This window comes from Sphaerodactylus townsendi, linkage group LG04 (assembly GCF_021028975.2).
Source record: "Sphaerodactylus townsendi isolate TG3544 linkage group LG04, MPM_Stown_v2.3, whole genome shotgun sequence".
NCBI lineage: Eukaryota > Metazoa > Chordata > Lepidosauria > Squamata > Sphaerodactylidae > Sphaerodactylus > Sphaerodactylus townsendi.
This window is the reverse complement of record NC_059428.1, coordinates 43,836,427-43,854,150: the sequence shown is the minus strand read 5'-3', so window position 1 is coordinate 43,854,150 and position 17,724 is coordinate 43,836,427. Positions and strand designations below refer to the sequence as shown.

The 17,724-nt window shown below is 40.3% G+C and overlaps 1 long non-coding RNA gene across 1 annotated transcript; it reads left to right on the top strand.

Moving 5' to 3' along the window:
* The first annotated feature begins 1,741 nt into the window (after positions 1-1,741).
* Positions 1,742-7,100, top strand: LOC125430483. Its single transcript, XR_007244176.1, has 3 exons — positions 1,742-1,792; positions 4,009-4,089; positions 6,524-7,100. It is a non-coding gene; the product is annotated as an uncharacterized LOC125430483 (long non-coding RNA).
* Positions 7,101-17,724: the final 10,624 nt, after the last annotated feature.

The following is a 17,724-nucleotide window of genomic DNA, read 5'->3' as shown; positions in this document are numbered from 1 at the left end:
ATGCGATTCTTCTATGCACTGTAAATCATAATAGCCCACTTTTAAATCCTGTTAGAATTTGTTTGGATGAAGTGATTTGAAAATTCTTTTTCTTACCAGTATGGTCATAAAGATATATAACTTCAAAGTGGATATTTGTAGTTTTAAATTGTGTTGTCCATAAAAACACATGCTTCAATGTGTCCTCTTTAGTATTGCCTGTAAGTATAGTCTCCAAATGTTGATAAACCAGAAATTGTTGTTCAGAATTTTGCATAACAAGAAAAATAATAAATCTGAATCCAGACAATGCTGTATTGGGAAGGCTAATATTTTGGAGGAACTAGATCCACATGTCTTTAATAGAGGCTTTTTCAGAGCAGATTGAGAGCTAGAAGGTTTTCATGGACTCTGCCCTGCTGTTTGATCAGCAGTTTGGCATCGTGGCCAACCTATAAAGAACATTACCTAATTACCTGATTACCTAATTCTCTAATTACTTAGCCTCATCTGTTCTGGCAATGCTGATCCATGCTTCTGGTTGGATTCCTGCAACATGTTCTGCATGGAGCTGCCCTTGAAGACAACTCAAAAACTACAACTGGTCCAAAATGTGGCAACCCAACTATCATCAGGATCAGCTGCCAAGAACATATGTTGCCCATTTTGAAACAGCAACATTGGCTGCCAGCCTGTTTCTGAGATCAAGTCAAGATAATGGTTTTGACTTCCAAAGCCCTTCATGATCTTGGACACACATATTTGAAGGACTTTCTCCTTCAAGGGAGAAGAGCAGGAAGGACTTTCTCCTTCAAGGGAGCAGCAGTGGCTTAGGAGGTTAAGAGCTCGTGTATCTAATCTGGAGGAACTAGGTTTGATTCTCCACTCTGCCACCTGAGCTGTGGAGGCTTATCTGGGGAATTCAGATTAGCCTGTACACTCTCTCACACACCAGCTGTGTGACCTTGGGCTAGTCACAGCTTCTTGGAGCTCTCTCAGCCCCACCTACCTCACAGGGTGTTTGTTGTGAGGGGGAAAGGGCAAGGAGATTGTAAGCCCCTTTGAGTCTCCTACAGGAGAGAAAGGGGGGATATAAATCCAAACTCTTCTTCTTCTTCTTCTTCTTCTTCTTCTTCTTCTTCTTCTTCTTCTTCTTCTTCTTCTTCTTCTTCTTCTTCTTCTTCTTCTTCTTCTTCTTCTTCTTCTTCTTCTTCTTCTTCTCCTTCTCCTTCTCCTTCTCCTCCTTCTTCTCCTTCTCCTCCTCCTCTTCTTCTCCTTCTCCTTCTCCTCCTCCTCCTCCTTCTCCTCCTTCTCCTCCTCCTCCTCCTTCTCCTCCTCCTCCTCCTCCCCCTCCTCCCCCTCTTCTTCTTCCATATGTCCCTGTGCACTAATCACAGTGATCAAACTGTCATCTATTGTCTATCCCACCTTTTAGGGTGGCCCTTTCGGTATTAACCAGAGCCTGGGCCATTTTCTTCATAGTTCTGACTCTGTGGTATGGGCTCCCTGGTGTGGGGGTACCCTAATTGAAGATCTTCAGGAGATGCAGTGAGGTCTGCCTGTTTGCCAAAGCTTTTGAGAGCATTTTTATGATAGGGCTCTTTTAAGGTGGGGGGGAGATCTGGGGTTTACTATTTTATTTTTGGTTTTACCTGAAAATGTTTTAAGTTTTATTGTAAGCTACTTTAGATCATAGAGAAGGTTGAATATAAATATTTAAACAAATAAATAAATAAATTAAAACAAGATACTTTTACCTTAACAGGTTCACTAAAGCAGCTTCCTTGGAGATAGACATCCTCATCTTACTAAGGTTGGTGAATTCAGCAGAGCTTTATCTTGCCTATGTGAGCATTATTTTCTTTTATGAAGAAGAAGCCTGTGGTAATAATGCAGTACTGAAAGTCTTCTGAAAAATGCTGATACAGACAAGCTATACTGTACACATTGATTTAGATAAAAGGTTTCATTAACCACATATTCATTGCATTGAAATTTGTGGCACATTTTACCAGATATCAGTGCAGATTCCATTACGTACATGACATGTATATCAATCACCCTAATGTTGCAGCTTTTCATATTCTCAAGAATTTATAAAACATTCAATTAATTTCCTAAACTCCTGAGAGATGAAAGTGGCTAGGTAAGTAAGGAAATGTGACTTTATATGCTGAAAGATTAGAGCATAGGAATTAGGAAATATATTGTATCACCTTTAATTAGGATAAATCTACAGTGCTTTTTTCTGAAAGCCCAGAGGGTCCACTATCATGCGCTATTCTGTATGAATCAGCACATCACAGTCTGCAGTCTCCAACTGTGACTTGCTCTGTTTATACATGGGAAGCAATCTAGCATGAAACCTTGGGATCCCATTTTTATTTGTTATTTATTTACTTAATTTGTACACTGCCTTTGGGCAAAAACTCTGACCTGGTGGGGTGGCTTATGATAGCAAATTATAAACCAGTACAAAAACAGATTTTAAAACAATTAAAATGCTGGAATGATTACAGTCGCTACAAAATAATGGCATTAAGGATCAGCTAGGCAATCTGGCTGGCAGAGAACCAGGCATTGTAGGCTATGGCAATAACTTTCCAGCCACCTGCAGCTGCCTGACAACCCCTCAGAGGTTTGTCTTCTTAAAACATTTCTACCCCATGACTAATGTAAAAATCTCAAGATAATTTGCAACTGATTAAGAATCAAGAAAAAGAGCCCTAAAACAATATAAAAGCTCAGCTATAAAATAGTTGAATCTATAATTATGGCAAATCCTAATTAAACTTCACCAAATGCCTGGGAATACAATACTGTTTTAAATCTGGTACCCATTAAGGTAATCAGAGAAATAGAGAGGGAGTTCCTCAGGCAAGTCACCAATACAGGCAAGTCACGCTATCTCTGGTACTGAGAGGGAAGCTATTCGGTTTCTTTCTTTCTTGTGTTACTGGGAATAGCCCTATTGTATAGGCTTGAACAGAATCATGAGCAGACAAACTTAGGTTTCTCTTATCTCATAGACTCTTTTTTCCCCCTGCCACTGGTTCTTTCTAGCTCCCTGTCCCATGGGAAGAACCAGGAAATTGTGTCACCTCTACAATTTGGTTACCTCTGGTGCAGGGTACTGGACTCATATTTTACTGGAGAAAGAATTTCTAACTCCGGTGTCAAAAGATTGTGAATAAGATCATGAGACACTAGACTGGGTTTTTTTGAGTCCATGTGCTTTCTATTGATATTGTTTATGGGAACATAGAGCTAGAAGAAACTCTAAGGGTCTAATCCAAACGCCTACATAGGGGAGTAATTTCGTCCACCCCCACTTCCCTAGTAGCCCCCTGCTGTATGTTCAGACAAAAAAACCCTTCCAGATTCCTGAACCAATTTGGCCTGGGAGAAAATTCCTTCCTTACACCAAAGTGGCAATTGGCATTACCCTGGGCAAGTGAGAAAGGGCCACAAAAGCCAAGCACTGATTCATCCCTTCCTGCCCTTCTCTCACAATCTGCCTAAATTCATAATGAGTTATGGAATCAGATCTACTGTCAGATGACCATCTAGCCTCTGCTTAAAAACTTCCAAAGAAAGAAAGTCCATCACCCCTGAGAAGTCTGTTTAACCTGGGAACTGCTCTAACAGGAAGTTCTTCCTAGTGTTTAGCCAACATTCTTTTGATTTAATTTCAACCCATTGGGTTGAAATGGTACTGCATCACTTCTTCATCTTCAATGTAGAATTTACAGAGATCTCTAAATCCTTTACATGCAATGCTGCTGATAAGTGTCCTTCATCCGATAATTATGAATTTGATTTTTCTTACTTAAATGAAGAACGTTATCACTGTTGAAATTCATTCTTTTAGTTTTAGCCAAGTTTTCCAGCTTGACAAAATCATCCTGAAGCTTGATTCTGTCTTCTAGTGTATTTGCTTCTTCTTCCAATTAAGTATGAACTGTAAATTTAATGAACATCTCTTCTATTTCTTCATCAAATCATTTATAATGATGTTGAACAACACAGATTCCAGGACAGATTCCTGAGACACTCCAATTGTCACTCCTCTCCCAAGAGAATGAGGAACAATTAACAAGCACACTTTGGGTATGTTCTGTCAATCAGTGACAAATTCACCTAACAGTAGTAGGATTCAAACCATATTTTACCAAGTTGTCAACAAGAATATCATGTAGAACCTTATCAAAAGCCTTACAGACATCAAGATATACTATGTCCACAGCATTCCCTTGACCCAACAAAGTAGTAACTCTATCTCAAAAAGATAAGGTTATTTTTTTATTTATGCAATTTTTATACTGCCCTTCTGGTTCAGGGTGGTTTTCAATATGTACAAAACATCAGTAAGCAATATACATAATTAAGATTGTCTGACTTGACTTGTTTTTGAAGAACCCATGCTAGCTCTTAGTAACTACAGCCAAGATTTGTTTGAAGATTTGTTCTAAAACCTTACCAGGTATGGACATCAAGCTGACAAGTCAGTAGTTACCTGGATCTGCCTTTCTTGAAGATGGGGACAACATCCACCTCACATGTTCTGATATCTAACATGTTCTTCAAGAGTTCCCAAAAATTGACAGAGAATCTGAAATTACATCAGCAAATTCGTTTAATGGGGGGAAAGGTTGGTTAGAAGTGTTTGAACACTTGAACAGCACAGTGACTCTTGGAGGGAGACCAGACTTGTTCTATGTATTGTCGAAGGCTTTCACGGCCGGAATCACTTGGGTGCTGTGTGGTTTCCGGGCTGTATGGCCGTGTTCTAGCAGCATTCTCTCCTGACGTTTCGCTTGCATCTGTGGCTGGCATCTTCAGAGGATCTGATGTTGGGAAAGCAAGTGGAGTATATTATATACCCTAACCCTAACCCTAACCCTAACCACACAGCACCCAAACAGACTTATTCTGTCAGCTTTAGAAGCACCAAAATGCTTAGATAGTTTTGTTCGGTGATTCTCTATAAGAGAAACAAATGTATGTTACAAAGAAAGTGATGACTGGGGCCATAGAGATATATTGGGCAGCCCCAACCAGTGGGCCAGGCACAAAGCGGCAGTTGCATCAGCCTACTGCTCAAAGCTATAAGTCTGCAGCAGAATATCACCCCCCGCCTCCTGCCCCACATTTACCTTGGATTTTGCTATTCCGCACAATAAAATCCAGCTGCAAAGTGCGTTGAAAGTGGATTGAAAGTTAATTATTTTGCATGTGTGGAAGGGGCCTGAAAGTGGAGGCTGGAAAAGTTGCCTGTTCATGAGGCTGAAAATGGCCTGGTGGGAACTACACTTTCCAGGAGACCTTGTGAGCCCCAAGGTCTCCTGGGAAGTGTCATTCCCACCAGGCTGTTTTCAGCCTCAAGTGAACAGGCCACTTTTTCCAGCCTTCACTCTCAAGCTGAACTAAGGTAAGTGTGTGTGGTGTAGTGGGGCGGGGCAGGGCAGGGCAGGGCATTGCGGGAGTGTGTGTCGAAACTGCAGAGTGCACACTGGGTGCAGTATGGCCCAGCTAAGCGTCTGCCACCAGGATAAGTGCTCTGGGGAAGGCAAATCTGCAAGTGCTACCCCATGCTGCTTTCACTGGCAGATACAGCACTGCCCCCTCTGGATGGGGCTGTTTGTCAGCATTTTGAGTCAGGCATTTGAGATACGAAGCATTTAATGGTGGAAAAGTATTATATGCATATTATAAGTCTATCAGATTGTAACACCCCAATTCAGCCTTATTATAGAGTGATGTGAATCAGTTGCTTTGGGTGGCAGTTTTGACAGGAGAGGATATTTTTCTGGCTTCAACAATGTCAGGGGTCATTTTTTTTTTTAAAAAAAAGAGTAGTGAAGATGCATATCTCCTCTTCAGGTGCAATTCAAAACACTTCTAACATCAGCAGTATGTAGCTGAATTCCAGATAGTTCTCTTAAAAGCAGTACAGGAACTGAATTTCTACAGAGGCTTTTGAAGTGTTAGATATAACTTTGAATTTGAGATATCAACAGTTTCTGCTCCATTAACACTTATTACCCTCCAGTCACATGACTATATTTCAGACTCTGCTTTTTGAACTAGCTTCTAAATATTTCTGAGACTGTAAGAATAGATTTCTGTGAGCTGCTGATCTCGGAAAGTGGACAGACATTGTGTTGTGATCAACACTGTTCTGCCACTTCAAGGAGTTTGGCGCTTTTTCTCCCTATCTTTTAACTTTGTCATTTTCCCTTAACTTCAAAGCTTCCCAGACACACTTTCCTGGACAATTCATATGCAATTCAATTGAGGAAAAAGAAATTGTAGATTGTGTGTGTATATTCTCTGACTTCTTTGCATCAAGCCATATCACTTTGTTCTTTGATCATTTTGTCCATATTGCACAGTTTCTGCTACCTTGGAGTTCCATAAAATTAATAATGGAAGTATTCCTAATGTAAGAAAAATAAAAGCAAATAAAATTAAATTAAAAAGTAAATCTTTATTTACCCCTTTACAATTTGTTTTACAAGTAAATTTATGCCTTATATTCTAGGTTGAATCCACGCATTGTTCACTGCCATTGAGAAATACAATGATTTGCCAGTGGAATTTTCTGAATGGACAAGACAATTCACAAGGTGAATGATTGCTATAACACAATACCACAGTATTCAAAGATGTGTGGATTGATGCTGAATGTGTACAACTGACTTGGTGAATGGCATTCTTGCACCATGATAAATTATTAGATTTAATGCATGTGGAAACTCTGATGTTTACACTTTGTCTTACCCTATTGCACTCCATTATATGTTTAATGAATTTGCACAGTCTGTATATTCCAGAATTAAAGTAGAGAGGTTGATGGTAAAAACAAACCTGAAGTACCATGTTGGTACTTGTGCTACCAAATGGCATTTCACTAACTGATGGATTTATAGAGGGTTTTGGAACTTTCTCTATGTTGCAGTTATTTTTGTTTATATATTTCTGAAGTAAAATATCTCTTCATCGTTTATTGAAAAAAAATCTGCCTATTCCACATTGTGAACTACTATGATTTTTATGTTTGTGTATGTCAATCTGTGTTATGATTATTACACTTTTTGAAATCAATTACTGTTCATAATAAAACCCTACAACCTTTGGACATTAAATTAGTAATTTTATAAGAATAAAAAGTATAACATTTTAAGTAACTGAGTTGCCATGATCTGAAAATAATGACATAACACAGTTCTTTCTTCTCTGCATCTTAATGACATTTCATCTTTAATTAGTACCAGCTGAGGTGAGCAAAATGAACTCACTTGGCTGTATTGAGGTTATTACCTTTAAAACTCCCTAGAATTGTTAAAACACTACCAGTAAATGCTAATGTTTTATATTGTCACAAGATACTCTTTCTCAGGGGCGTAGCACCCACGAGGACGGGGGGGGGTGTCAAATGACCCCAGATGCAATGTCAGGGGGCACAAAATCACCCCACCCCCTCTTCCCTGTTGGCACAGGAGAGGCAGCTAAAGACAGAGCCAGCCTGCTGCCAGGAGCCGGCCTGCTGCTGCGGCGCCTATCCAAGCTGCCTGCTTCCCTCCCCAGCTGTCAGGGTCAGGGGCGGCTTGGACAGGCACCACAGAAGGCAGAACAAGGAAGAATTGTAGACATTTTGAATGTTCTCCCATGCAATAAGCTGAAACAACCACCAAAAACCTAGAGTATCAATGAGAAAGATTCTTACTGTGCTGCTAATTTGCTATCTGCTAGAAAGCTTTTTTTCTTCCTGTGAAGGGTGACATAGGCATCATTTTACCTCCTCTTATGAATTGCAGTCTGAACAAAAGTAGTTCTGCTACCTCAGAACTCTATCATTTCATTCTCTTATTCTACTGATTCTGTAGAACAGGTCTGCATATGTTAAGAATAAAATATGGTTGTCAGCCTTCAGGAGGGCCCAGAATATCCAGGCAACAGAGATTAGTTCCCATGGACACAGTGAATGCGTTGGAGGGTGCACTCTATGGCATTATATCCTGCCACAAATGCTGCCTTTCTGGGCTCTTCCCGCAATTCTCCAGGAATGTTCAAACTTGGAGTTAGTAGCCCTCCCTCAAACTATGATAGTTTTTTCAGCATAGGAACATTCTGTTTGATAATATAAAGAGTTAATCACACTTAAACCTTTTGATTTCCTTGACTGGAACTTAAAAAAACACTTTAAAAACTCATTAACAACTTATTTGTTAACTCTGTGTACTCAAGGGAACTTTCTGTTTCCTGACTAGTGGATGTACTCTACTGAATGGGAAGACATTTTGAAATGGAATACAGCATTTTTGAATTGCTATTCAAAGGAGTACAAATCCATCTGTACATCTTTGTGGTATGCCTTATTTATTATTTACTTATTAAAACATTTATATTCCACCTTTTCTTTTGGTTCAAGGCATCTTACAATAACAATTAAAACAGCCCCAGCTACAAATTAAAAACAAAATAGCAGTCCCCAAAACTATTTTATTAGCTTGCTATTTCATTAGCTAGCTCGTTCTCTGAGTGCCAGCCACTAGGTTTAGGCATGGCATGTCCAGCTGTCCACATGAATTAGCAATGTCTATTGTCAATATAGATGATGTAATCCAGCATGATGTAATGCTTTCTATCAACATACGTCTTACAAACCATGATGAATTCAGAAATTGAATTAAAAAGTCTATTGACATGGTCATAATCTCATCAAACAAAACTTATTTTAATGCATGAAAATTTCTTCTCCTCCAGTAGAAAGCCCCCCCCCCCGCGCCCAAACCACTGACTGATTGATTCGTTTCTCAATTTTGTAAGCTGTTATAGTTTAATTGTTGAAGAGGAAGGTTTGGGTCTTGGATTTACTAAGCTTTCTTTTTCTTTCTCTAGTGTCACTAACTATAAAATGAGAATATCTACATTAAGGTATTGTTGCAAGAACAATTTAAAACTACTTTGGGCATATAAAAGTGATATTTGAATTATTAATAGTCTAGAGGCAAAGTCCACTTCAGGTCTCCATTAATAAGACTATTTGAAAAGAGGGTATGTCAAGAATATAACCAGAGAAGGTGGCTGTCTAGAAGTGAAATGGGTTATCAGGGAAAAGATGAAGAATAGGCTGCCACCAGCAGAAATACCTGAGAAAAAATTAGAGAACCTCAAAAGAAAGCCCTGTACCTTCTGTTGCTCCTCATGGTGTCTGTTTCCACATAGCAAGAGATTTGCGTGTAATATCTTGCTATACAAACTAGCTGTATATTCTTCTCATCCCTTCAAAATATTTGCAGTGGAATTGATAAAATGCCCTAGTTTGTCTGAAATGTTTGTATACCTTAGGTGTCAAACAGGGTTTCCAACTTTGGAGTCATACCTTTTAGCTTTATTTGTTAACATGAACTTGATGTGACAGCATTAATAAGTCTTAATGTTTGTGTTCGTGCTATGAAAACAATAACAAGTCAGCAAAATGCCCCCCCCCCCCCGGCCTACTGGCAATTCTAATATCAAACTACTATCATCATGAAAAACCATAGCTTCTCTACTACGGCCAATTGTTCCTTGCTTCAGATTGTGTATACATGCAGAGTAGTTGTCATTGCCCCACACTTTAGTCGTGGCCACCCAACTATGCCACTAACTAGAACTAACTTTTGCTACTGTTGGTTCTTATTCCTGCTGTTTTGAACATGGATCCAGTGAAGCTTTCCTGGCTGAAACGGCTGCAAATGTTGAAGTTCTATCAGTGAGTGTGGCAGCAGAAACTACCAGGGCAGTCTTAGTGGACTTCCTCCCTTCTAAGACGAAATAACTGGGGATGAATTTGACACATAGGAACTCTATTATGAACTTGAAATGGATAAGATGGCAATGAGAGGGAAACTGTTTTCTGTGAAAAATTATTCATCACTGGATATAGATTTTCAAAATGCTATGTTAAATTTTACTGGCACATTGCTTAATCAGATAAACAGCTTCCTGAATATTGTAGGAAACTAATGACAGTTCCCCTTTAAGAAAACCATTATCAGGAATGGTTATATTTAAAGCTATTAAATTCATTCAAGTAGAGGTGAGAATAATTTTAATGGTGTGTGTAAATTACTTTGGAGAAAAAGCATATTTTTGTAATGATTATTGAGGATTACATGGCATGGCATTATTTCATTATTAAAGAAGTATTAACAATTTATTAGTCTAGAATAAATGCACCAAGCCCTTTTCTCTGCCAGCTGAAATTGAGGTCTATGAAATATTGTCTCAGGCAATGTTAAAAACCAATTAATACCATACATGAATGGAATATTTTACATAAATGAGCAGATCTAAAGCTGGGGTATTCTGCATGATATAGATTGTATGATGTTTGGGGTTAACAATACAGTTTGGAGGAGTAACTAACAATACTAACAGCAGTAACTGAACTACTCTGCTTTATGAGAAAATGAGACCACATTCTTAAAACTGCGCATTGTGGCAAAATATTGAGAAGCCTCAGTTTCTGCTTATCTGCAACAAAGCAGTGGGGGAAGGGGAAAATTTTCCTGGAGAAGACTTTTAGGGGATATTTAGTTCTTGATCTATTTCAGGGGTCGGGAACCCGCAGCTCCCGAGTTGCACACGGCTCTTTTGAGCTTGTGGTGCGGCTCCCGGCCCCTTCCTGGGAGCATGGGGAATCCCTCCCTGTGCTGGAGGAGAAAAAAGTGGCAGCTGCCGGGCCATTGGCTGCACGCTCCCTGTTCAAGCAGGGAGCATGTGGAATTCCCCCCCTTTGCAGAAGGGGGAGAAAAAACAGTGGTGTCCATGGGGTGTCCGTCCGCCATTTGGGAGGGGAGGGGGTGGCCTGGGAGCCAGTCTCCCCTGTTCCCGGTAGCTATGGGGGCCATTTGGCCCACCCAATGGGCAGCGGCGGCTTCTGTAGAAGCCGCCACTGCCAGTCGAGCGGGCCAAACACCCCCAGAGCACCTGGGGGACAGGGCAGGTGCAAGGCAGCCTTCTTGGCTGGGATCCAAGTGTGTGTGGGGGGGTCTGTCCACTGTTTGGGAGGGGAAGGGTGGCGTATTTTTGGGGTTTTTGTTATTTTTTTAAGTTCAAAATGTTACAAATGTGTTCTTTACATAAATAAAATATATTTTTCTCTGTAGCACTTCATGGATTTCATAAGCAACACACTATATTTGTTTTATACAAAGCGTAAAGGTTAAAAACCAAAATACACAGTGTTATCTTCATTTTAAATGTCAAAAAGTATTTGCGGCTATATGTGTTTTCTTTTCCGTGGAAAATGGGTCCAAATGGCTCTTTGAGCGTAAAAGGTTGCAGACCCCTGATCTATTTGATCTATTTATTCTAGAGCTTACAAACAAGCTTAGACCCTTTCTGCACAAACGCGAGCGGGGGTGCATCAGCATAAACAATGCCGATGCACCCCCCGGGACCGTTCGCACAGACGGTCCCAGTAGGGGTGCAGGCGGCGGCGCAGCCTTCGCACAGGCTGCGCTGTCCCTGAATGCTGTACCTCGTCTCCTGGCTTCCAGTGGGTTGCAGTGGGCAGGGGACACCCCCCCAGAGGCTGGAGCGGCGGCTCCGGAGTCTCATGGCAGCGGTTCTGGAGTTTGCACGGCAGTGGTTGGAAGACGCTGCTTCCAAAAAATCTCGCTCAGGGAGCTAGGTTTGGAAGTAACGTCTTCACGCCGCTTGGGGGTGGTGAGGCCGGCGCTGTTGTGATGCAGCAGCACTGGCTGTATGAATCCCTCCCCAGGGATGGCGTTTTTGCCATCCCTGGGGCGCTCTATTCCGCCCGTGCAGAAAGAGCCTTAGACTAAAAAATGTATGTTTCCTGTGTCAGGGAGTGCAAAGAAATGGGAGTAGGGGAGATTTGATTGTAAAATGCCTTCCCACCTGTGTTTGTGTCCTGAAAATCATGACTTCTGCATGCCAGTTGTCAGAAGATGAGGTAGCCAGAATGCTCAGGTGTGCGTTTGCCCTGAGTCAAATTCTGACAACAGGTACACTTCATGAAGTGCTCTGAATTTTTCTCACTCTTAGGTCCAAACTAGATTGTACCATGTTCCTGAGTCTGCCACACAGAAATTGTGAAATTTTAGATCTTGGTTTTTAACTTTTCAAAATGGCACTTGGTCCCTGTTTTGCTGGAACTGTAGTGCAGGGAGAAGATGAGCTCCTGCCTCCCCTCTGCATTCAAGAGCTGAAATGGCTGCATGGCCATTTTGGCTCTTGAACATGACCCGGGGAGACACAAGAGCCCCTACAGCATTTCGAGAAGTTTAAAATGAAGCATTAAAAAGGTATTATTTCCCTGTTTCAGATTTAGGGATGCATTACCATAATCTTTGGCCCATATAGAACACTAATCTGGGGTTATCTGGTTGTTTCAGTATTTCTAGCATTCTTCCGACATTTGGCTGCATCTGTGACTGGCATCTTCAGAGGATCTGATAGTTGGAAAGGAAAGCAAGTGGAGTTCCTTTCCAGCTATCAGATCCTCTGAAGATGCCAGCCACAGATGCAGGCGAAACGTCAGGAGAGAATGCTGCTAGAACACTGCCATACAGCCCGAAAACCACACAGCACCCCAGTGATTCCGGCCGTGAAAGCCTTCGACAATACATAGAACACTAATCACTTTAAGATTCTATAGAGTTCCAGCCTAAGCATCATTCTGTAATGCTTTAAAAGTAATGATAGTTTCCTATGCAAGCATGAGTCATTATGGGTAAATGGGATGATGTCATATCACAACATTTACCAGGGTGGTTTTCCATTGCCTTCCTCAGCTGTCTAGGCTTTACCCCCACCAAAATGGGTACTTATTGTACCCACTTTGGGAAGCTGAGTCAACCTTGAAAGTGACTTCTGTTCGGATCAAACTCAGGTCGTGAGCAGAGCTTTGGCAGCAGTACTGCAGCTTACCACTGTCTGCCATGGGACTTTTAGGACCTTTTTATTTGAGCTAATTATACAACATTATATCCAATAAGAGCATTGATAAGTCACCTTAACATCATTAGTACATTTTAATGACAGTAAGTGCTGAATTGGTGCTAATGACATTATTTAAGTCCTTTACGAGTGTTCTCTAGAGTTAAAGTTAAATGTAGATGAAGAGGAGTAACAAGCTTTTTAAGATACTAATTTGTTTGAAGATATATTCATTCATTTATATCTCATTCTGCCCAGTGGAACCCCAAAGTGGCTTACAAAATCAAATAAAGTACAAAAATAGAATAGACACAGGCAAAAAGCGCGGGGGGGGGGAGGCTTTTAAACACAGAGCAGATCTTTCTCTCTGTCTCCCCTTCTCTCTAAAAACAGATTTTCCTTCTTGCTCTAAGCAGAACCCTCAGGCTAACAGCCCTTAGACTCATTCTCTTGGCCACATCTAGGCCTTAGGTATCTGAGAGCAAAAGAAAAACAAAGTCCACCAAACTCTCCCTCAGCTGTTGTTAGCAAAATACCAGGATCTTTCCCATTTCCTTCCTGGTCAGTTGATGAATGCATAACTTTATGTGCAAACAACTGTATATGTGTATAGCTTAGGGGCCAACTGTGTGTTACATTTCATCACTTATTTTTTCTTTGCTGCAGCTGCACAGCAGTTGTGGGGAACTACTTCCTAATAAAAGGAGATCCCAAAGAAGTTCATAATGACACTGTGGGAGGAGGAAGGACCTCACCTCCCTATAAGAAGTTTTGTACACAGGGAGCAGCAAACTCTGCAAAGTAACTCTTCTTTCCCCATTGGCACCATTCCAAACACATTCCCTCCCCTCTTTTTTGCCCCCCCCCTTTAGAAGCATTCCCTGCAGCTGCTGTGTGGTTGGCAGAAACACTGGAAAACTAGTGTAAACCAGCGAAGAAACATAACAGGTATTTGATCTCTCTGTCCCTGCACCAAAGAAAAAGTTTAGTTTATAGCCGAAATCTGTTCTTAGAACTCCGCAACTGCCACCATAGATTATATTATATACAGGACGTGATCCACCTCTGTTCCACCTGAAATCATCCCTAAAAATACTGCCATCTGAGTTACATTCATGGTCATGCATTCCAAGTTTCACACTTCCAGTAGTCACACCACATTTCTTATAACTTCAGTCAGTTGATAATATCATAAATATCATTTATGAGGGCTGTCATATATATTATATTAACTGTCATATATATATTAACTATCTTTATTCTTTCTTTCTTCCTTAATATGAAAATTATTACACTGAGAAGACTATCTGTAACTATTGTTGTTATTAGCACCGCTGTCAAAACTATCATTAGTGGTAGCAGGAGTGATCTTGCAGGGATGTGCAAGTAATAGGGTTATACTTTCATGCCTGGCTTTTGAAATAGTATATTATAATTTATGTTTTCATAATGTCTTTATTTCTAGCACAAGGTCAAAAGGTTGATAAAACCATAGTTAATTAAAGTCCATTCTTCCTAGGGATGATTCACATAATTGCTGGCTAGAAATTCTACTTAGGGAGTTGCTTCTTTTGCATCTATGAATGATTTGTGATGTATGCTTAAGTCCACTTTATGTTGCCCATTTAAATGTGGGAAAAAAGAGAGATGTGGATAATTTGTGGAAAACAGACTATGGAAATCAATCTACACATGCTTTGTGTCGCACATCGCATACTCAGGGGTAATACTATATGGAGGTAATAATTGGAAGGTACACAAATTTTATTTGTATAATATTTGTTACACACACAAACAAACACACACACACACACACACACACACACACACACACACACACACACACACACACACACATTCCACTTTCCTGTATGAGGGAACCAAGTCGGCATGCATAGGGTTTTTAGGAGTCTCCCATACAGGAGCTGACCAGATACACCTGCTGAGTAGGGATGACTAAATTTCATTTGAGCACTGCTTTGATTTAAAAATTAAATATGCCCATGCCATATCCATTGAGAAGTTAGTGCATTTCCCTTGAGAAAATGTATAGCCTAGTACAGCATAGCAGAAGGAAGGTCCAGGCTTTATCTTCCTACCTTCTGAAGCAAGGGAGGCCCAAGTTTTGCCATGGAAGATCACTGCAAGAATTGCCCAAAAGCTGAACGTAGTCCAGCAGTGGTGCCTTTGCAAGATTTTTGGCGTGACTTACCATGACCACATTACAAATGGAGAAATTCTGTGCAGAAGTGGTACATGGGGACTGCAGGACATTGTGACAGAGTGATGATTGCTGGGCATATCCTACACCTACCAGATCATTGTCACCCGAAAACTGTGATGTGATGGGTACCAATTGGAGGAAAGTGAAAGCGAGGTAGACGATGGAAGACATGGTTCCAGATCTTCAAAGAAGACCTAAACAAGGGTTCGCGTCTCATGGGTTGAAGTTGAACTTGTCGCAGCTGAAATCTTTGGAGAGCGCTTGTTGCCCAATGTGCCCAGTTGCACAGGCGAAATTAACTCTAAGTAAGTACCTTCATGTATCGTTGTTAGTAAGTGAATATACCCTTTCCTTTCTCCTTTGCAACAATAGGTGGACCGTAGACTATTGCAAAACTAAGTTCCTTGAGGAACCATTCCTTGAGGGAGCATCAAGCAGCAAAATATCCCACTGTCAGACACTTCTCTGTTGCCCTGAACAAAGAGAACAAACATCAGTAAGTGAGTCTGAGGATTTCCAAACTTCCCCAAATGTTTCCAGATATCAAAAGCAATTTCATTAAGATAAGTTACCCTCATGAGATTACATGGCTGAATTTTTATGTGCTCAATCCCAAAGGCACATCCTGCATTTTCAGGGAATTGGACTGTGAACCCAGTGCTGGCCTGTAGATTACTATTTTAGTACTAAAATATTTTTAAATTACACATTTTAAATACATTTTTCTAGTATCTTCATTTTATTTTGATAAAACACCATAATATCAAATACTTTAAAAATCATATTTGGGACATAGAACCATGACTTCTAGCCTAATAGCCAAAAATTATTTTTTAAAAATTATAAACTATAGGTAACCCAGAATTGGTAGATAATATTGAATGAGCCCAAATCCAGCAAATTAATCATTCAAAGCAACAAGTTACGATTTAAGGTTTCACACAGCTATTTTTTTAAAGAGATCCCTTCATTTTACTGTAAAAGCTTAATCTGTTTATTCACTTTTCACTGGACAAAGCACCATTTTAAGGCTCTGCTGCTGCATTTGGCAGGGTTACAATTACATTAGAGCAGCAGTGCAAAGAAGAACATTAAACTCTTTCAGATCTTTAGCTCTTCAGTACCTTTCATGCCAGCAGGCAATATTAATTAATTCTTAAAACAACCTATATAGTTTCAGTTGTATTCCAAGGAGTACTAGGGAGGGTGATTGGAATTCCAGCAAAGTTACAGGCTCCAGCAGCTGAGCACAAGACAAGGAGCCATGAATTCCAGTGGGGATGTTGATGGCAATGATGCTACTTGTTTTCTTAACAAGTTCCTAACAGCTTTTTCTACCTGTGCACTAACATAACATGTTTAAAAGGAATGCCACCATTGCCAGCTACCCACAGTTGCAATGCATCTTCAGACTGGGATTGCCGAATTTTAAATCATATGTACATTCAGTTGTGTGTATTAGTGTTATGCTTATGCAGTGGATGTAAAGCCCATTCCTTTTCAACAAAATACATTCAAGAGCATTTGTAGATAGCATGAACTGCAGGGATGGAAGCATTGTTCTGTTTTTGAAATCCCCTGCATTCAGATCAGTAAGAACTGGAAGAAGTAGCCTCCAGGGAGGCGTAGTCTGCAATGCTCAGCTGCTACTATCATTCACAAAAAAAGAATTAGAGGAGAGAGAGCAAATACTGTACCAAGCTGCATTGCCAAGGGGTTGCCAAGAGAAGAAGAGAGGGATGTTATGCCATGTCCATGTTCTGTTGTGTGCCTGGGTGGAAATTTGTCAAGATCTGTGGTGCAGTTTCCACAGGCTCCAGGATACAAAATATCAAGAAATTAGATCACTCTGCTCAACATTTATGTAAGACATCACAGATATGGATCTGTGGATTTTAATTTATTTTGTGGCTTTCTTTATTCTGCATTTGCAATGTTTGTGTACTCTTCTTTGTACATAGGTTACGTTTCTCCAGAGGTATAATATTCAGTTCATCTCCAGGTTACAGTCTTAAATATATTTATAAGAGTGTAAGTTGAGTTGTATTTTCTACCACACTACCTTGGGATAAATGTTCTTCAGCTAACACAATAGAATACTGAAAAAAGTAAAGTAAACACTGCCTACTTATTGTAAGATAATCAGGCTGTATTATGTTCTATATTCCCACATTCACTTTTGACTTGGTGACAGCTTGTATTTATCCTGTCAGATGAAACACTTGACAACTAACGGGCTTTCTGAAGTTTCATTATATTAGGGCATGCTCATAAGCAATATTAAATAGAGGAGATAAAATCTTCTTATGAGTGGGCACTTGGGAGTGCTCACGAGCAGCCATAATGCTTGCTTTGTTTTTAGTTGTTTCATCTTTATGAGAAAATATCATGCTGGTCAGAACCAAATCAGAACCATTACTTGATAGAGTTTAGACTCACTTATTCCTCTTCCCCCAGAAAGCATGGTAGATCCATTTAGATAGTCTGCCTCGGGCACTTGATGATTCTGATGGCTTCCTATCTGAGCTTGGAACTTTCTCCACCTCAGTTGATGATGATTCTGT